This window comes from Hypanus sabinus, chromosome 3 (assembly GCF_030144855.1).
Source record: "Hypanus sabinus isolate sHypSab1 chromosome 3, sHypSab1.hap1, whole genome shotgun sequence".
NCBI classification, from domain to species: Eukaryota; Metazoa; Chordata; class Chondrichthyes; order Myliobatiformes; family Dasyatidae; genus Hypanus; species Hypanus sabinus.
In genome coordinates, this window is record NC_082708.1 from 44475732 (window position 1) to 44498340 (window position 22609).

Here is a 22609-nt window from a genome sequence, read left to right on the forward strand (position 1 = left end):
GCAGCTACACCTACTTACTGCTAACAAAGAGGAAAGTATTCTGGGCACATCTGATTACTCAGGTATGCCATGAACAAGCTGTATCACATGTATGAGGAACACTGAAAAAAAGAAATGTCTGCTCTCCATAAAAAGTGCAAGGCTTTTTAGAAGTTATGAAGTGAATAACGGCCGTAAGTAAAATTGTTTCAAATAATTACTCCCCACTATGTTGAAAATGGCTTGACACTTTCATAGGCTGGAATTGTTTAGCTAATCCCTGCTAATTGTGGAATATGGGAAACATTATTAATAAGTTTTTAATTAGCAATGCAACCATATACAGTAAACATCATAAATTAGTACAGATGTAGAATTATTGTAAAGAATCAAGCTTGAGCTTAAACAGTTCTTACAATAAACCTAAGAAGTTTTAAACTGTCATTGATAAAAGCATGAGCTCCTTCCCTAGTGACAATGGAGAGGCATGTTCATTACATCATTGCAATGCCCATTACTGTCTTCTCCAGGCAGCATTGGGTGGTAATAAATGCAAACTTTGCCCATAACGCCACAACCCACAAATATAAAAGACCATTGGTTCAGTATTTATAATTCATAAAGTTCTAATGACAACAGATTGTTTATTCTATCGTTTAATTCCAGTGAGTAAGTCAGTAGTTAGAAGAAATGCCACCAACATTATGATGCATAAGCTGGAAGCAAGTGATTCCTTAGCTTGTGTGTTTGAACAGGAGGCTAAAGTACAAAGTTCAAAGTAAATTCATTATCAAAGTACATATTTGTCATCAGATACAACCTTTAGATTCCTTTTCTTGTGGCATTCACTACTACGAAACACAATAGAATCATTGAAAAGCTGGACATAACAAAGACAAATGACCAATGTGCAAAAGACAACAAACTGTGGAAATACAAATATAGAAAAGAAAACAAAATTGTAATAATAGATAAATAAGCAATAAATATTGAGAACATAAGTTGTAGCATCCTTGAAAGTGAGTCAAAAGGTTGTGAAACCAACTCAATGTTGGTGTGAGTGAAGCTATCCACTCTAGTTCAGGAGCCTGATGGTTGAGTGGTAACAACTGTTCCTGAACCTGGTAGCGTTGGACCTAAAGCTTCTTATATCTCCTTGATGACAGCATTGAGAAGAGAGCCTGGTCTGGATGGTGGAGTTCCTTGATGATGGATACAACAGGCCTCTTCCCTTAAAGTTGTAATAGCCCGCGGGTGGTAATGGGGACAAGCTCCCACTACCTATTAAATGCTTCCAATGGTGTGCACCTCAAATAGCCTCTGACAACCAAGTCCAGCTCCTGGCCTTCATGTGTGGTGTAGCTGTTAAGCCTGGTGGAACAATTGTACTGACAAGAGATGGGGCAAAGGCGGGTTACTGGTGCCTTAAAACCAGTAGCTTTGGGCAGATGGGGCTCATCAGCAATGGCCAGCAGCTCATCCAGGAGAGGCAGAATTCTGATCTCAAACCCCCATTGCCGTGTGTTTATACTCACTCATGGGGAATGCTTCAGGAATCAACCCCAAGGGTAAAATCCAGTGCTGGGGTTCCTAAGGTAATCCTATATTGAAACTAATGCTGACCAGCAACCTCTGGAATCAAACTGTATCGGTCTCTGCCGTTCCTTTGGGCTCAACAGATGTGTGGAGAGGGGGAGCTTGCCACGTGGGCAACAGCTTGCTCTCCATATCGTACTGCCCAGGCTTGCGTAACTGTGATGCAATATACATGGTCAACCGTGACCACTCACTCACTCACTCACGCACTCTTTGTAGATACGCTCAGTGGTGAGCGGGGCTTTCCCTGCGGTGGACTGGGTTGCATCCATTACTTTTTGTAGGCTTTTCATTCCAAGGGTATAGGTATGTTTATCCCAGGCCATGATGCAACCAGTGACTATACTCTCCAATGTGCATCAATAGATGTTTGTGAAAGTTTTAGATGACTTGCCAACTCCTCGCAAGTTTCTAAGGAAGTAGAGACACGTGCCTTCTTCGTAATGGCACCTACGTGCTGGACCCAGGACAGATCCTCTGAAATAATAACAATGAGGAATTTATAGTTACTGACCCTCTCCATCTCTAATCCTTGGATGGAGACTGGCTTAAGGACATCTGGTTTTTCCTTCATCAACATTGCTGGTAAACTCCTCGATAAACTCAACTAGATTGGTTTGACACAGCCTACCACACACAAATGCCTTGTCAGCTATTCCTAATCAGACCATATCTATCTAAATGTTTATACATCCTGTCCTTTGGAATACCTTCCAATAATTTACCCACTATAGACATCAGGTTCAACAGTTTATAATCTTCTGGTTTATTCCTAGTGCCTTTCTTGACCAACGGAACAACATTAGCTGTCCTCCAGTCCTCTGGCTCCTCTCCCGTAACTAAGAATGTTTTAAATACCTCTGCCAGGGCCCATGCCATTTTATCACTAGCCTCCCACAATAATCACCTTATCTGGTCCTGGGGACTTATCCACCCTAATGTACTTCGAGACAGCAAGTACCTGCTCTTCAGTATTCTGGGTATTTCTCCCCTATTCACCCCCTTTGCTGCATCTCCTCATTCCAACTCAGAAATCACAAAGTATTCAGCTGTTCTTTAAACATTTGAAACTGAAGAATGTATTAGCTTGCTCCCTCATCTGTTAAAATAAACCAATTTACTTTCCACCAGTCTTGGAAGTTTGAAGGTCTGAACAGAAACTATGTCAAGTTCACGGTTCTTATTAATATCAGACATACAAAGTCTCAATAGTGGTTACTCTATGTTCCCAAATCTAATTAAAGCCAGGTTTGCGTGGTTAAAATTCAGAGTCAATGAGAGGGATTTTCAAGTCAGAATTTACTCTTTTTTAAAGTAATGATTTAATGTATCTTTAAGAGTATAATACTTAAATTTAAATAGTTCAACTTCACAAGTAAAATTACGGATCATGTCAAGATCTCACAACTCTCAATGATTTCTATGTTGCGTTAAATCTTTCCTAGAGAGCAATTAATTTGCAGTTAGTACATTTATTATCAAAATCTCTTGTTTTTTTAAAAGAAAACAAAATAATATTAATAGCTAAATAAGCAATAAACATTGAGAACACGAGTTGTAGAGTCCTTGAAAGTGAGTCCATAGGTTGTGGAACCGATTCAGAGTGAGGTTCTTTTCAAAGGTTATATCATCTCTCAAACTGGAGCTACAGATGAACTCACTTTGTGTATACTGTATAGTGAAGCAGCCAGCAGTGTTTGTACTCACTTATATTGGCTGTTTCACTGAATGCATTCTTCAACACACTCTATCACACGCAGGGTACCATTATCTCTGCTGGTCCTTATAGAATATATGATGTACTGCCCTCTGGAAAACGTTGGCTTCTCAGTCTTCACCCCCACAACTCCACCATATTCCTCTCCCCTTCCCCCACCCCCCATGACTGTTTAATTTTGCAGAAATGGAGATGAAGAGTTAGTAACTGGCTGTTGAAAGGGAAATGCAGGTTTGTAGTGTTCTGCATGCAGTTAAACTCCTGACAGCTGGAGAGGAATGAAGGAACCAGGATGCAATGGAAAGTTCAGAGAAGAGTTCTGGTGTTACAAGCATTAGAATACAAGAAGATAACATTGTCAATTTGTAATCTAAAGAATGAAAAAAGATATAATTAGAAGATTGTGGTGTGAGGGAGAAGGATTTAAGGGGAAGGCTGAAAACATTATAGTTAGGTATTAATAAGAGATCTAAATATAAGATCTGTACTCACCTTTACAGGTCTTGCGAGATCACTGAAAAACATTGATCTCAGGTCCTTGAGAATGGTGCTTCAGACACAGACTCACTCGGTGTGGTGAACTACATATACCTGTCTGGACATGCCCCCTGCTGACTGCTCCTGTGGCTCCTCTCACAGACCTCAGTATAAAGGCGATTGAGGCCTGAGCCCAGCCCTCAGTCTCCAGGATGTAGTATGGTGGTCAACTACTGCTTGTTCTTTCTTCCAGTCAATAACAGCCGATATCTTGCCTTCACGTCTCAGAGAGAGTTATCAGTCAACAGGCTCCAAAGCCTGGTGGGAATTTTTCCCTGCATGCTGAGAAACTATTGTAATTCTTTCCATGTCATTGTCCATCAGAGAGATAACAGAAAACCTCAGGGACTGCCATGCCACTCAGTGCTAAAATACACCTTCACGCTGCAGTTTAACAACAAATCCAATATCTGGGAATCTCAGGGGTGTTGGTTTCTGAATGCTATTGGGTAGTCAGTCTGCTAAATATGCTTAGAAATTAATGATGTCCATTTGCATGCTGATAATATTGAATGTATCCGGTGCACACTCCATCCCTCATCTTCTCAAATGCTACTTTGACTGAAAACTGGGTACGACTTTTAATTCAGAATCAGAATCAGATTTAATATCACCAGCATTTGTCATGAAATTTGTTAACATTAAAGCAGCAGTATAATGGAATACATGATAAATAAATATAGAGAAAAGAAACTGAATTACAGTGAGCATATATATGTCTAATAAATAGCTGAGTTAAAATAAGTAGTGCAAATTACAGAAAAAAAGTAGTGGAAAGACCCTCCCTCCTCTTTGTGGTCAATAATCAGTTCTTTAGTTTTACTGATGTTGCAGCATCACTCTACCGGGTGTCTAATCTTGCTCTGTACACTGTCTTGTGACCGTCTATGAGTCATCCAACCATTGTGATAATGTTGGTAAATTTGTAATTGTGATTGGAGCTGTGCTTAGCCACACAGTCACAAGTGTATAGAGAGTCAAACAGAGTCTAAACACATAACCTTGATTCCCTTTACAGACTCCCATGCATCTGTACTGATGGACATCCAGGAGGAGATATTATTAAGTAGTCATGTATGTGATGAATCTCTTATTGCAATGAAAATTAGGCTACCCCAAATTAAATATACCATATTTTCATAATATTTAGGAATAAACAGAGCTCACTGTCATCAGTGATCGTTTAGGTTCTTGTCTTCAGTTAACTGTCTTAAGGGTGTTTGAATTGTCCATTAATCAGAGACCCCACCCATCTCTGACATTGTTTGTTCTCCCCTCTCCTATCAGGCAGAAGATACACAAGCCTGACAGCACGGACCACCAGGTACACAGAGAGCATTTATCCCTCCTGCTATCAGCCTCTTGAAAGGACTTCATGTACAACAAGATGGACTATTGGCCTCATGGTCTACCTCATTATGATTTTGTACTTTCTCACTTATCTGTACTGCACTTTTTTGGTAGCTTTTTACTCTTTAACATTATTATTGTTTACCTTGTTCTATCTGAATGCACAGTATAAAAATTTAATCTGTATTAACAGTCCGTAATATAAGCATTTCACTGTGTCTTGATACATGTGACAATAATAAACCAACAGCAAATCAGTTCTACTCCTTAATTCCAATTTTCAGTCATTTATCATTGACTCTGCCTTTGCCAAGACAACTGATTGAAGACAATCAGAAAAGCTGTTGCATTGGAGAGAATTTGTTCAAATATAGAAAGAAACATTTCCCCAATGATGTTGAGTGCAACAGCCAGTTTGTCAGGCATCCCTTACAATACAGTAACTTTAAATGACATTTTTTTAAAACTTAGTACTTTTTTTCTTGCATGCATGAAGCAGCCTCATCAAAAATGTGGCATTCAGTGGCTTTCCTATTTTACTGGTCAGGAAATGGTCAGCCCTTTGACTGAGCATGGAAGACTCAAAATTGATTTTAAAAGTGGTAGTGATGTTTAAAACAAGAGTTCATGTTGCTTTTTTTTTAATGACAAGACCAATCCTCTGATTAATTTTTCTAGCTTCATCTAGCTCAGAAGTATGATTTGGATCGTCAGTGTGCATTATGCAGCTTGCATTTGTTGGAAATTTCAACAGCTTTAAAGTCCATTAATGTTTTCATTTAGCTAGATTGTTATCAGGTAAAACTGAAACATTTAACATTATTATTAAAGATTCAAAATATCAGAAAGTCAGCCAATCGTGTAATAAATTAACCATGTTTTATTTTGACAAAGCTTCATCAAATGAGCTTTTATAAGCCTTTCAGAAGCCATAAACATGTGTAACGAGAATTTAACAACACAGTAACTAAAATATAGCTGTGTAATTACACAGATGAAACAATGTTATTAATATGCTAAAGGAGAATGGTTAGATCTAATGTTGCAGTTCTGAAAACCATTATTACCTAATTGTTAAATGTAGTAATTTGTTGAATTCTATATTAGCATATCAGATGCAATGATCCAATAGTGAAAAATACCGTATGGGTTGCAATTACAGTAGTGGTGTAAGAATTGAGGCAGCCACTTCACCCACTGTAAACTCCCACGAGCAGTAATGTGCTAATGACCAGATAATCTGTTCTTCGTGATGTTGATGAAACGATAAATATTGGCTAGGACACTGGGATAAATTTCATGCTGTTTTTTTCCATTAAGAAACAGACATGGATCTTTTAAACCTACCTGAGAGGTAAGTTGTGGTCCCTGTTTAATAAAAACCTGAAAGATGGCAGATCTGAGAATGGGACTTTGTCAATGTGAAACTGAAATGTCAGCCAAGGTTTTGTTGCTTAAGGGAGCACATAGGGGACCATTAAAAGAAAAGCGGATGGATGCATCAGTGGGTCAACAGTACTCTTCATCTATATCTTACCTTATTATTTCATCAAGATACAAACAAAGCCATGTTAAAGAAAAGCATGACATGTGATTACCTTTTGATTGCACTGTAAATGTAATTATTAATAAATCTGAAGGGATTTCTAGGATATAACACTCAGAGCATTAGATTTATCATGAAATCCTGCTTTTCTGGAATTCACAAAGACAACTCGAGATATCAACTTTTGTAATACCTAATCCAAGAGTGATAAGTAATCTGTTTTAATAGTATTGTTCATTCTATTGCCATGTCACTTTTGAACATCAATTATTGCTTGTAGAAATTATATGAAACTGTTCATCTTTTGTATTTTCAACAAAAAACACATTTATTGAATTTCAAGAACATGTGAGGTTTTAATATCTCTGATTTAAAAACTACCCAACATTTTTGCATGTTTCTCCATGGAAGTCAGTCAGCAGTGGAGTGCCTCAGGGATCTGTTCTGGGACCTTTACTCTTCATGATTTTTATAAATGACCTGGATGAGGAAGTGGAGGGATGGGTTTGTAAGTTTGCTGATGACACAAAAGTTGGAGGTGTTGTGGTTAGCGTGGTGGGCTGTCAGAGGTTACAAAGGGACATTGATAGGATGCAAAATTGGGCTGAGAAGTGGCAGATGGAGTTCAAACTGCCACTGATGTGGTGATGTGGTGCATTTTGGTAGGTCAAATATGATGGCAAAATATAGTATTAATGGTAAGGCTCTTGGCAGTGTGGAGGATCAGAGGGACCTTCGGGTCCGAGTCCATAGGACGCTCAAAGCACAGGTTAACTTTCTGGTTAAGAAGGCATATGGTGTATTGGCCTTCATCAATTGTGGAATTGAATTTAGGAGCAGAGAGGTAATGTTGCAGCTATATAGGACCCTGGTCAGACCCCACTTGGAGTACTGTGCTCAGTTCTGGTTGTCTCACTACAGGAAGGATGTGGAAACCATAGAAAGGGTGCATAAGAGATTTACAAGGACGTTGCCTTGATTGGGGAGAATGCCTTATGAGAATAGGTTGAGTGAACTTGGCCTTTTCTCCTTGGAGCAACGGAGGATGAGAGGTGACCTGATAGAGGTGTATAAGATGATGAGAGGCATTGATCATGTGGATAGTCAGAGGCTTTTTCCCATGGCTGAAATGGTTGCCACTAGAGGACACAGGTTTAAGGTGCTGGGGAGTAGGTACAGAGGAGATGTCAGGGGTAAGTTTTTTCACTCAGAGAGTGGTGAGTGCATGGAATGGGCTGCCAGCAACGGTGGTGGAGGTAGATACGAAGGGCCTGTATTGTGCTGTAGGTTTTCTATGTTCCTATTTTAAACTATAGGACAACAAGTCCAACATCACTGAAATGTAGTTGCCCCATTAACATTAAACTTAGGAGGAGCAAATATCATTTTTGGCTGCAAAATGATGAGAATTTGGTTGGAACACTTGAAGGTCTATCCAGATCTCAAAGGTAAACCTATTACAGTTTTCTGCACTCATCTAATTTCCATATTATTCCACATATCAAAACATAGGTGGATCACAGAATTATACCCATGACAGGAAAAGAAAAGCGCATCAGTGAAATTTAAAACTGTTCAAAGGGAATGTCATCAGGAGGATGTTTCTGGACATCACTGAAAGGCATTTCAACCCATCAGCCGTCTTTGCCGGGATGAGGAGACAAGGATTTAAGTGGTGGAGTGACAAGATAAAAGAAAAGGGACCAATAATTGGATGCATTAGTTGCAAGTGAATGTCAGTACAGCCCAAAGTTGGCCTCCCCTTCTGACAGTTGAGAATAAAATGTAGTTGCATGAGCTGCTTACAAAGAGGATTTCTTTCCACCATTAAAATGATGGTTCAGTGCTCCATAATGCTGTGAGAAACAGTAGTGGAATTTGAGATTACTGTTAGCAATTGCTATCTATACAATAACGCAAGCTTTAACTTGCATAAGAACTGCAAATTTTTATTTATCAGTTCAGGAATCAAGCAAATTAAATTAGATTTCTTTGTCTAGTGTGACCTTTTATTGAATAGCACCTTGTGACTGTTTGACATACGTTTTTCCATAAAGTATTTAACTTTAGTTCTGCAAATCAAAATCCAGAAAGTGAAATGATTTACTTGCACTCTGGTAAATTTAGTACACTGGGTTTAATGTTTATAAATGTTTTTTTCTATGTTGAGGAACACATATTGGATGACAGCTTGGCAATACACCGTTGTTTAGTCGGCATGAGTGATCCAACATTTTTGTTGCCTCTCTCTTTAAATCTCTATCCCATTCACTCTGATCTCCCTGACCTTGGTTTTTCATCTGCATTGATCCAACTTAAACTTAAGAAACAGCACCTCACTTTCTGACGAGTACATCACACTCTTCCTAATTAAACATTTCAGACAGGCTTCTTCAGCAGTTATTTCAAACTTCTAATAATCACACCTTCAATGATTTTAAGTATTCTGCATTTACATCAGTGCAAGAATTGCTATCAATGGTTTTTTTACCTTGAGTAATTTTGTCGTAAGGCCATTATTTTCTTCCGCCAACCCCTCTCCCCAATTTGTTCCAGCATTGAACTAGTTTTATGTCCAATTATTCCCTATTCTGATTAAGTCAAACCTGAAACATAAACTCAAAGAATGCTGTTTGCACTGCTGAATGCTCCCAGCATTTCCCACTGTTATGAATGTACCACAGCTCTGAGGGGCCGAAGGGGCGGGAGCAGCCCCCTCCTTCCGGAGAATCGCAAGATCACTATTAATTCGGGTCTCGGACCCAGGAAGTGAGAGACAATGCAACGGTTTTGGCCATTGTTCTTAGAGGCACCTGTGTGACGTGCATGTCCCTGCTACGTGACAGCTACCATGGATATGGACACCCTCGGGCCATGTGGGGGTGGGGATTGCATCACCCTACTTTGATGGACATCTACAACTCTGCAAGTAAAGATAAAAGGGGACTGCAGGAGGCAGTACCCCAGTGACGCACCAGAAGGACACCCTCGCTCAGTGCTCCAGTAATAGCTGGAGTAATAGCCACTCAACGCCACGTGCGCTCCTAACTCCTTTGCCTGGGGAGAGGGTGGCTGAGAATACCGAGAAGGACTTCGAACTAACAATGGGGAAACAATGTTCCCCTGATTTTACGGAGCGGCTTCATAAAGACCCGGGCAAGTTTTTTTCGTTTTTCACAGATCCCTCTAAAACACGTGAAACCCAGCGATTCCCCGAAAGGCTAAAGTCTGCAGACTTCTGAGTGACTTTTATATTTCCAACGGACAATATATTATCCCCTAGACAACAGTCGAGATTACTTCTTAATGATGATTATTACTAAACCCGCGCTTTAGATGGAGTATTGACGATGTGCATTTTCTGAATGTTTGTATTAACCTTACTTTTGTGCCCCTTTATAAATAAAAACATTTGAAAATAGTGACATCAGACTTCAACGAACCTCTCTATCTTTGCTGGTAAGTTATCCAGTTACGGGATACGTAACACCACATTCACTCTACAGATGAAGATCCCATGGTGACTGGATGGGTCAGTGCTAAAAGATAAACAAAAGTAGACTCTCCACCATCAGGAAACCATATTCCAGCTCTGGTTGAGTAGCGGCCACATGTAAGAGACATGAAACAACTATCTTCCTTAATTTGGTATTTCCTTTACCTTTTAGAGTAGAAACCAGAACTATAATAAATTTAAATAAATTATCGACACTGCAGGTCATGCAGCAGAGCTTGAAAAGCTTTGATGTGATGAGAAGATGGCACAACTCACATTCTTTTTTCTTCTTCAGAATGAATCCATCAACCTGGTGAGCATTTTCTTGCTTTTCTTTAATAAACAGACGTGTAATTGCTCCTTGGAATTCAGAATCTGTAATAAAGAGGGAAGAATGTTGTTAAAACAAGCAAAGTTTTAGCAGTAAATAAACAGTGCAACAAGGCATAGTACAGGAGAAGCATTTCCATCCAGTAAGATCATAACATCTTGCATAATGGCAATGTTTCAGATAATTTTTAAATTATAAAATTCATTATATTATTTTGCTATAATGTCAGCCTGCAAGATTTGAAAGAAAGGATAGGGTCCAAGGATAGGTAACCTCTAATACAAACTGATCTGATGAATGTTTCTGATGTCTTCCTTTTTTTCCCTCAGAAGAAATATTTGAGAGATCCTTGTCAGAGTTGAATGCTCCAATATTTCAACAGCATTAAAGTTTCTCTGATCAACTTAAAGGCAAATTAAGCCAAGGGAATGAATCTAAATGATATTTATCCTATGGCAGTCATAGTAAATTTGCCATTAACTAACATACTGCATCATTTTCTTTTTTAAAAAAATGCAGAATAATCCTTTTTCTGGCTTTTTCTACAAACATTTATAGAAATTATGTAAACATTTATTGTACTCCTAAAGACAACAATGTGATCAACTTACTTTAATATGGATGATGACAATATAAACAAAAGAATCATCATAAATTATAACACAAATAACTATTTCCCAATTATGATTATGGATATTGCTGAAAACCTAATTGTAAAGTAAAGAGTAGCTTAGCTAGGTGTCTCTGTTACTAGAGTAAATAGTCGTTAGTTGTCTGTTAAGGTCAGCATAAATAATTAATACATAATAATCCGATGCAACATTTTCCAAAATCATATTCCTTGGACTTTGTAAAAACTAATCACAATTGCCAATGAAAGCTCAATTAACATATGTTGGCTTAGGAAGAAAATGCAAGGCTCTAATTAATTATGTTCTTTTTTTTAAGTGACAAAACTTTCTCAGGATGATAAAATACAATTACTAAGGTAGAATGTGGTGTCCCTTTCAAAACTAATGTTAATAATGTACATTTAATCTAAATAAAATCTGAAGCAAGCAAGCAGTGTGGATTTTGCTCTGAAATAAGCAGCACAATGAAAGTTATATACACGGCGTAGAAGTCATGTAGCTGATCTCTATTTGCTTTGCATTCTGTGTTTCATGTTTACTGTAGTATTGGCCTCTTTCAATTCTGCTTTTGTCATGTTCTCGCCCATTCTTTCTTGTTGCTGAAGAGCAGACTGGGGGTTTGGATGATCTGTTAGCTTTCATGTGAGGGAGGGGTTGGGGGGGTTGGGGTTTGCAAGTTTTTGTTTCATTTTCTTTTCGTGCGTGGGGGGAATTGATATCTTTCTTTCAACTACGCTATAGTTTTCTGTATGTTATGACTATCTCGAGGAGACAAATCTTGGAGTTTATTCTGCATATATACTTCGATAATAAAATGAACCTTTGAACCTTTCACTATGTTTATTATGATAACTAGTCACATGAATTGGGTCGTGGTAAAGCAAAGGGAGTAAGTTATTTATTCTTGGTTACTTCATAGCAATTTGTAGCTTGGGACCAGCGGAGGTCGTATCCATAACACTTAATTGTATGCTTGCTAGTTGCTAATAAAGGATTTCAATAAAGGGTTTGACTTTTGGAGCATTCATCAAAGTTGTGGGTATGCCAAGCAAAGTATAACTGTCTGCGTGGTCGCAGGCAAGTGGCAATTATTTTGTTTTGATTTTAGATTAGCTTTGCTGCTACATTTTGTTAGCAAGTTTTTTGACAGTTATACTAAACGAGTATCAGCATTCAGATGCGTCTGAGAAATTAGAAGCACCGCAGCCTGGAGCAGTTTGTGTCAAGTAATGACCTTTTGTTGATTCACGCAGTGTGTTTGGGTTTGAAACACAGTTTTGAATGGTCATTGTTGCCGTGTCCAACTGGGTTGGACTGAAAAGCTGTCTCGTGGTGTTTGCTAAAGTGTTAGACTCTTGATTCTGTTGAAAGTCTGAAGAATTGATTTGCTTCCATTGTTGAAAAGCTGAATTGAAACTGCCACTGTTTCATCTGATTTATGTATTTGGAAGACAAAATGAGTTCAGCTGGAAGCAGTGACCTTGAACCCTAATCTGAGATTAACATAAACATGAGATGTTGAAGATCAGTTCCCTGAGGTAAATGAAAATATTTACAAAGTCAAAGAACAGTCTGTGACTATGTATAAAGGTGATGAGTCACAGAATGATGTGTGTGCAGAGAACAGTGTGTCTAACAGACATGCAGCACGTTCTGTAGTCACTAGCAAACACCCCGTGCATCTGATACCACATCCATATGTATTAGAATGGAGGCTAATTTAGCTGAGTTTTATGTAAGACAACAGATATTGAGGGATAAACACATACTGGAAAAACAGGTGGAACATTCTCGTAGAAGCCAGGTTGAAGAGCAACTTTGAAGAAAAATGGAACAGCTTAAATTGCAGGAAGAAATTGCGGCCAAGATGGCCAGAGTTACAGTGCTAAGGGCTGCACGTGCAGTGGATGCCAAGCATGCTAAATCAGGGTGGTGCTCTGGTGAGAGTTCCAGTGTTGACATGGAACTGAGAAAATCCAGCATCCTCAGTGTCAATGTGGATACATTTGAGAATCAGATCTCTACAGAGGAAGATACAGGCATTGGAAATGAGATGCTATCGCAACACCTTGGGCATCTCATACTTGGACCACATCACAAATGAGCAGTTCTGCAGGACCATCCAGCACCATGTCGGCCCCCATGAAGACCTCCTCACAACGGTGAAGAAAAGAAAGCTGAGATTGTATGGCCACGTAACAAGATCCAGTGGCCTTGCGAAGACCATTCTACAAGGAACTGTGGAGGGGAAAAGAAGGAGGCAGACAGAGGAAAAGATGGACGGACAACATTAATGAATGGACAGGGAAAACATTTGCAGTGACCCAGGCTCTGGCACACAACCGTGACAGATGGAACAGACTGATGCAAAGCTTGTCATGACAACGTCCCGACAACTCCACCAGGATCTAAGGGCTCAAGATGAAGAAGTCTATGATCCACAACTTTGAAACCCAAGGGGTAATTCAGGGTGTTCACTCTCAGCCTGTACTAAGGAGGCACTCTGAACACATGCCGAGAGCATAAGGAGCTTCTGAGGACATTGATTTATGGTATGGTTCAGGTGATAAAGGTCTAAATACTGCGCTGAAGGCTATAAGGATATGAAAGGAAATAACAAGCTTAGTGATGCAACAACAATGCATTGCATCTCTGTCTAAAAGAGAGATTCAAATCTTTGATAGTGATCCATTGCAGTATCTTTCATTAATGAGGGCTTTCAAGACTAGCATTGAAGGCAAGACTGATAGTTCTGATGACCATCTCTATTTCTTGAAACAGTTCACTGGAGGTGACTCTGAAAAGCTTGTTTAGTTGCCAGCAGGCCAGCCTGGAGCAAGGAAATCTATGGCCCAAGCTTTAACACTGGACCCTTTTGGTGATGAGCACAGACTTGCTGCAGCCTACATGGAAAAGGCTCTTTCTTGGTGGTATATTAAGTTGGAAGACTTGAAAGCTCTTCAGACTGTGGTCTTTTTCTTAGAAGTTGTTGCATTGCGATAGAAGACATGCAGGACATGTGTGAGTTGGGCATGCCTGCTAAAATAAAGATTGTCATAAATAAATTGCCTGATCAACTTAGAAAAGAATGGAGATCAGAGGTGTATGAACTGCAGGAAAAGGCATAACCATAAAGTTACTCTCAATGATATTGTTGATCTTATTAAAAAACAAGTAGAGATTGCTACACACCCAATGTTTTGGAAAGCATACATCGCTGACAGGAAGTAAAGATGTGAACACGACTGAATCACAAATTTGTTCTCATGCTAAAGGAAGTAACTTTGCCATTACTGTGGCTACTGTGCAAAGTGAAGCCGAAACTGAGCCCAGAATTTATGAAAAGGGTGCAGATTCGAGACAAGCCATGAATGAAGCAAGATCAGCAGCTCTGGCATCTAATGGTCTTATGGGAACTGGTGAACATGATTGTAAGCTTCCTGTCATTCCAGTTGGGGGGGAGTCTAAGAAGAGTAACAAGACAGTGGTTACTGATGCTTTCCTACATCAAGGAAGTACAATCACAAACAAGAGAAAATCTGCAGATGCTGGAAATCCAAGCAACTCACACAAAGTGCTGGAGGAACTCAGCAGGCCAGGCAGCATCAGTGGAAAAGGGTACAGCCAACGTTTCTGGCCAAGACCCTTCATCAGGTGGGTCTCAGCCTGGATCATCCACTGCACGTTTCGATAGATGCTGCCTGGCCTTTTGAGTTCCTCCAGCACTTTGTGTGTATTTCAAGGAAGTACAGGAGTGTTCTTCCAGTGAGCCTCATGAATGTGCTCAACCTGACAGGAAAAAGAAGGTTGTACAGAGCTATGCTGTTTCAGGATTGGAGTAGCCAACCTGGATAGTGAAATCTATTGTGAACTGCCAAACATTTATACACAGGAACGTTTGGCTGCTCACAGAGGAAACACTCCTCATCAGAGGGATCTTCAGGAATGGTCTCACCTGAAAAAACATTCATTCACCAGAAATTGAGCTGTTGATATGGATGAAGGTGCCCGAGGCATTGAAACCATTGCAAGTGATACGCAGATGATGGTCTTTATTGAATCAGAGCAATGCTAGGATGGACTGTTAATGGACCATTGAAAGGAGACCATGCTGATGGAAGAGACTACACTTGGGCTACATTAACACTACGCCAGATAAATCTGTAACCAAAGCTTTTTCTCTTAGTTTTTACCACCCCCCCCCCCCGTCCACACTAAAACAGTGTTTTCATACATCAAAACTGGCGCTTTTCAGAAACGCTTTCCAGGGTGGGTATTTTTGAAAACGCTGCTTGGGCAGATCAGTATGGACGGGATAACCGAAGACTTTTTAAAACGCTGTCAGATGGCAGCATGCTATTTCATTGTTTTCTTGAACTCAACCTAACAATATCAGAACAGACGGCTGATAGCCGGAGGAGTTAGAAATGTACTCACCAAATGCTTTGACCCATAACTTACTGAATAAATAAGTATACTCACTTTGCCCTGTTTTCTGTCCTTGCTCCTATGAAGGTGGTTTACCTATTTATGCAAATATTTCTCTGACAGTAGATGTGTAACAGCCTCATGTAACATTGTATGAAAATACAAGATAACACTGATGCAGACATGTTTTATACATTTAACAAGGTGCTTTATTAACGCAACAGAGTTAGTCAGTTTTTCAATATTTGTCGTCAGCCGGGTCAATCTGTCCGTGAGCTCCCTGTCCGCTGCCGCCATATGCTCTAGTAATTTTTTTTGTTTTAAGTTCTCCTGAGCGAGAGCCAACAGCTGTCCATCGTTTTAAGTTTTTCTAGTCTGTAACTATACAAATGAGCACTTTTACGGCGAGATTCGACACCAAACATGTCACTTGTTTTCGGTAGATGTGTCCTGCGCATGCGCAGGAGGACAAGATTCGCTGAAATTTCTGTTTCAGTGTGGATAGAGGTATTTTCAAAAATGCATAGTGCGGACGTCTATCGTTTTTACGCAAAACTGGCATTTTCAATATTATCCGGTCTAGTGTGGATGTAGCCTTGGCCAGAGCTGACAGTTAATGGGACTTCAGATTTGCGCTTGGCAGCCGAGATTCAAAACAGATTTTTCTGAACGCAATCAAGAGGGACCACCTGGTTTGGCAGGAAAAGATCACAATCCAGGATAGATAGCATCCACACTAGACCGGAAAATTTTGAAAACGCCAGTTTCACATAAAAACGATAGGCGTCCACACACTAGGCATTTTTGAAAATACCTCTGTCCACATTAAAATGGGTATTTGGGCGAATCTCCTCCTACTGGGCATACGCAGGACAGATCTACAGAAAACAAACAACATGTTTGGGGTTGAATCTCGCCGTGAAAGGCTTGGCGTGCGTTTGTGCAGTTGCAGACTAGAAAAACTTAAAAGGAAATTGCCAAATGACAGACAGCTGTTGGTTCTCATGCAGGACTAAAACTAAAAAAAACAAATACTGGAGCATATGGAGGCAATTGACAGGGAATTCACAGATAGTATGACCCAGCTGATGACGAACATTGAAAAACTGACTAACTCCATTGCATTAATAAAGCATCTTGTTAAATGTATAAAACATGTCTTCATCAGTGTTATCTTGTATTTCCATACAATGTTACATTAGGCTGTTACACATCTATTGTCAGAGAAATACTTGCTTAAAAAGGTAAAACACCTTCATACAAGCAAGGACAGAAAACAGCAAAGTGAGTATACTTATTTATTCAGTAAGTTACGGGTCAAAGTATTTGGTGAGTACATTTCTAACTCCTCTGGCTTCAGTCTCGTCACCGTCTGTTCTGAAATTGTTCGGTTGTTGGGGGAAGGGTTGCATTCAAGAAAACAATGAAATGCCACCATCTGTTCCAGCACGTCATGACAGCATTTCTAGAAATCTCTGGTTACACCATCCACACTACTCTTGCCCAATTGCTATTTTCAAATTTACACACTCTGGAGGGTGTTTTAGAAAAGCTCCATTTTCGGGGGTGGAAAACACCATTTCAGTGTGGACAGAGGGTCAAAACAAAGAGAAAAGGCTTTGGTTACAGATTTATCCAGTCTAGTGTGGACGTAGCTTAAAAGAGGACATTTATGTAAAGGTTGAGATCTCATGTCTCCTGTGTCTTAGTAACATATAGGTTTAACTACGTAGTAAAAATATAATTAGGAGGCTCAAATGTAGGGGCCATTATTTATCTGCTTTGAATTCTGTGTTGTGCGTTTTCTAAGTTAAAGTCTGTTAAAGTTAAAGCCTTATAGGCTCATCAGGCCGGTGCTTATGCCGGTTTCCTTCAGAGTATGAGACTCCCACCCCCACCCTCAGATGCCAGTCTATCATGAGATCAACCCGCAGCATTTTACCAGTAACCATTTTCAGCTGGGTGGACTGGAGCAATATGTGGTAAAGTGGACTCAACACATTGTGGACACAACATATTGCCTTGGCTGGGGCTCAAACTCACAACCTTCAGATCACTAGTCCAACACCTTAACCATCTGGCCATGCACCACACCGTTTTCTATGTCTATTATAACTAGTCACATGAGTGGGGACGTGGTGAAAGCAAAGGGAATAAGTCATGTATTCCCTATTCTATTTCTCAGAATAGAAGGGTGCCCTTTTAGAAAGGAGATGAAGAGGAATTTCTTTCACCAGAGAGTGGGAATCTGTGGAATTCTATGCCACAGCCAACTCTGGAGGTCAAGTTTTTATGTATATTTAAAGCAGAGGTTGATAGATTCTTGATCAGAAGGGATACGGGGAGAAGGCAGGAGATTGGGGCAGAGAGGAAAATTGGATCAGCCATGATGAAATGGCGGAGCAGACTCAATGGACCAAGTGGCCTAATTCTCCTCTATATCTTATGGTCTTGAGGTATTTTTTAAATTTTGTTGCACTTTTTAGCTTGGGCCCAGCAAAGGTCATATCTTTTGCTGACTGCTGAGATAACACTCAATAATGCGTAATTGTATGTTTGCTAATTGCTGATAAAGGATCAAATAAAGGGTTCAACTTTTGGAGCAATCACTGAAGCAGTGGGCAAGTCAAGCAAGTTTGATAGTCTGTGCGGCCGCAGGCAAGAAGCAAGTGTTTTGTTTTGATTTTGGATTATTTTTGCCAAGACACACGGAGAATAATAAATGAAGGGGCAGGAGTGCGCTGAATCCTTAGCAGACTTTAAGATCTTTTTTAAAATTGGAATTTACTGCTGATGACAGAGTCCAGTGTACAGACACATGTTGCTACATTTCCAATCTATATTAATTGAAGCATTAATTTTTTAATTTAAATAATTTAATGCTTCCCTTAAAATAGAAGAAAAAGGAATTCCATAAGAACGTGTTCTGTAAATTAATCTTCTTGAGAGCAATTCCAATAACACTCTTTTAAATTATTCTTTTTAGGTGGATTCTATTTCTTGTTATTAAAATGTTTAATGCATTGGGCAGTGCTCTGAAACTAAACAAGTGCTGTTATTGTGGCCGACGTTCTTTGTGTTTTACAATGTTCCTACGCTGCAGCTAGCAGGCAAGAGGATAGGGCAAGGACTGAAATCATGTTTTACCATCGACTCGAAGGCTGTTTTTAACTTCAAGACTTCCCTTAGTCCCACCAGCCAGCTAATTACTCAAAACTGATGTAAAGATGCAGTGATGTAGCAGCTGGAAGTCAAAGGCCCAGCACCAATGACTTTTGAAGGGTATTCCAGATATACACTGCTGCTGATGCAAAGAAATGCATCTTGATAATTCATACTTCCTCGTCCTGCACTTCCCAACAGAGGAAATAGTTACTCAACAAACCCTTGGGCAATTTTAACCATTTCATTTCACTCACCTCTTAATATTCTACACTCTAGCCTACTCCATATAATTTTGCTCATAAGTTCACTCAATCTGTACCCAAGCTCATAAGGGAACTTGATTTTGTTTTAATCATGAGGTAACTTTTTAAACTAATTGTCACAACTGACACAATGAATAACTGAAGGGAAAAGGCCTTTACATCATCATAACATGAACATATTCTTCAGCTGCTTTATGCCATAAGCTAGCATTCTGCTTGGGATGGCACATAATTCGCTGGATGGATGTGAGACAAAATGTTCTTGATTTTACTACAGGAAAATTAACCAGTGTGACAAAGACTGGAGAATGTCTGCCCTTGGACACAAAAGATATCCATCATGGATGGCACTCATAAATTCTGTTGAGTCCCAGGCTCAAATTATGCTTTCAGCACTGTAACAAATTCTGTTCGAGCAACTTTAACTGCATTGAGGCTCTTTCCCATTAAAAATGGCAAACTGTTTAATATACAATAAATGACTAAACACAAATTCAGGCTATAATTTACTGAACATTTGAAGCACAAGACATGAATAGATCTTTGAAATAGACATCACTGTTAAAACCAGCATATTTATTGTGCATACTTAATTTCCTCTTGAACTGTGTTATCATTGGCTGATTCAGAGTACAGGTTCTGAATTCAGAGGAGCCATCCACATGGGTAGGTGTGAAGTTGCATAGAGGCGAGGCTAGTTAAAGATGGCAGATTTTCTTCCATGAAAGACAGCCACGAACTGGAAGGACACCGTAATTTTAACAGGACAAAACTGAAAACAGTGCAAGAAGTAGATGAAGAACATGGTCAACTTGTGGATTCCTAGGTAACTCTCTAGAAGAACAATAAAGTGGCAATGAAAGGAGACCGTGCAGAATTCAGTGTTAGGAGGGCAACCCCATTGATCAGCACGAGTGCAACAACAGTTCAATGTGGTAACCTGCATGGTCAAGGTCTATGTAGGTATACTCGTATGCCGTATTTCATCTGCTCCATCTACTGCCTCACACAAATCTGTCAGTTCCTTACTGACAGTCTCTAATAATCAGGACTGAGATCTAATCAAAACACAAGAGCTTCTGCAGATGCTGGAAATCTAGACTAACACACACAAAAGGCTGGAGGACCTCATCAGGCCAGGCAGTAAGTGTGGAAGGGGGTAAACAGTCAATGTTTTGGGCCAAGACTCTATCAGGGCTGGAAAGGAAGGGCAAAGAAGCCAGAATAAGAAGGTATGGGGAGGGTAAGGAGTACAAGCTGACAGGTGATAGGTGAAGATTCATCTCCTCCTTCAGCATTTTGTGCGTGTTCTTCTGGGATCTAATCAACATACATCCACCACCTCAGGTCTCCGAGCCACAAAATCATCTTTTGCAGCTTTCACACACTGCCATGTATTCAACCACATTCACTAACCTTCTCTGTTTGAACTATGCGATGTATAACAGAAGCCAGCAACACCAAGCCAATGGAAACTTGCACTAAAAGCTCAAACTGTTAGCATGCAAGGTCAGACTGTTGCTGCTCTGATTGGGAATGCTTCCTGGAAGTTAGCTTTTAGCTTGTTATTGTGGTCCAACAGTCTCATGAAGCTTATCAAGAGAAGGAAGATACGACAGAAATTGCTGTGGAGTAGGAAATTGGAATTGTGCCTTTTGACAGCATGGTATGACAGGTTGTTATCAGATTGCCCAGCAATAGTCAGGTTCTGTTTGCTCTCATCTCTCTTCCTTTCCTCTCCCTTCTGCCCCACTGCTGGCAGGGAATAAACCTACATTATTCTCATTGTTGAGAGGCTCCAACAGAGCAGTCCAGGCAATGGAGGCATTGTCTGAGGATGTCAGTACTCTGACCTTTGAGACTTTCACAGCCAGCACGAGTTTCACTGTATACATGTTTGGCTTCTTTGGCACAGATGTACTCCAAAATCAACAGCCAGATATCTGTGGATAACTTTTGGCTCCCAGAGGCCTTTGGTTTGGCTTCCTGGCTTAAATTCAGCACAGCACAGTGGTACTGGTGCTGCACAAGATCTATGTGGCTCCTTGGAAATCAGGCAATATGATGCCACAGAAAAGTAGACCTAGATATTCAGGCAGGTCAGGTCTTTGCTGATGGAATACATCTCTGAATTCAAATGGGACATTGTGATTGCAACGTGCTGTTCTTGTGAATCCATGTACTTGCTCTGGCTGTTGCTCTTTGCTAAGATTGAGTAAGATGAATATTAACCTCTTGTTCTACAGATGAGTTATTTATTGTGTGAGTATAAAGAAACTGGTAAAATGTTATTGAGAATCCCCAGTCCTTGACCCAGCCTGGAAAGAGCCAGTAGTGACTTCAGTCAAGAGTTCCAATTGTAATAACAAGTAACCTGATTTTTTAACAGTAACTTGCAAAACCATTGAGTTATTTTTAAATGTTACGAAGATCTTGGGAAAAAAACTACACCAATTATTCTGCACATTTTTAAATAAAATAATACAATTAGATCCTATAGAATGATGTACTGAGATAGCCATGTTAGTGCTGGGTGGACATTCACACTGTGAATTGAACATTTGCAAAAAATATACAGATTCTAGAAATATGAAAGGAAAACAGAAATATGCAGGAAACACTCAGCAAGGTTACTGAGCATCTATGGAAACAGACAGTGCTATGTTTTAGGTTGAAGCCCCTTCATCTCCTGCAGAATGTTTCCAGTATTTTCTGTTTTCAATTCAAATGGTGAAAATGAGCGGATGAGCCTGTCTGCAGCCTGCACTGTGGGTATAGGTCATTCAAATAATGTGATCTCACACTCTTTTACCAGCATTGTCCATTCAGTAAGCTTCAAATTTCCAAAGAGTTATTTTCACATTCCTACCCTTTGGTGGATACCATAGATAGAGTGCAGAGGAGATTTATGAGGATGTTGCCTGGATTGGAGGACAAACCTACCTTAGGAGAATAGGTTGAGTGAACTTGGCCTTTTCTCCTTGGAACGACAGAGGATGAGAGGTGACCTGACAGAGGTGTATAAGGGGCTCATGAGGCGGCGCGGCACGTCAGCAGCGGCCTTTCAGACCTGGTGTTACTTCAATCTAATTTTTCGATTTTAAGTTTGTACACAATTTTCGATTAGGGCACATGGATAACAGAGCGGCCATCTACCATCGCCAGATACTACTACAATACAGAGATCGCCCAAAAACAAACCTCCACAAAGATCTGCTGGCTGCGACGTTGGCTTGCTGAGGGGAACGGGCCTACATTCCTCGGACTCGCCTGATGCTGGGAGCCGGAGTTGGAGACGTCGAAAGTGATGTGTGAGGAAGCAGAAGCGAGGCAAACGGGCAGGGGTCCGTGCCAGGCTAAAAGCAAACCCTAGCCGGCCAGATCTCCCGTCCATTCTGCTTTCCAATGTCCACTCCCTGGACAATAAAATGGACTACATCCAACTCCAACGTAATTCTCGGTGGGAGTATAAAGATTGCTCCTTGTTGTCTTCACAGAGACATGGCTCACTGATGGGATTTCGGACGCGCCATCCAGCTAGACGGGCTAGCTTTGGTTCGTTCAGACAG

General features: G+C 40.1%; 1 protein-coding gene across 5 annotated transcripts in view; it reads right to left on the reverse strand.

The window, feature by feature from the left end:
- sgcg (sarcoglycan, gamma) overlaps positions 1 to 22609 on the reverse strand; it is a 612351-nt gene that overhangs the window by 492733 nt on the left and 97009 nt on the right. For all 5 annotated transcript variants that reach the window (XM_059964202.1, XM_059964201.1, XM_059964199.1 and 2 more), the window contains exon 2: positions 10498 to 10596. The gene's annotated coding sequence lies outside the window, so the exon portion shown is untranslated. The remainder of the gene's footprint in view (positions 1 to 10497; positions 10597 to 22609) is intronic.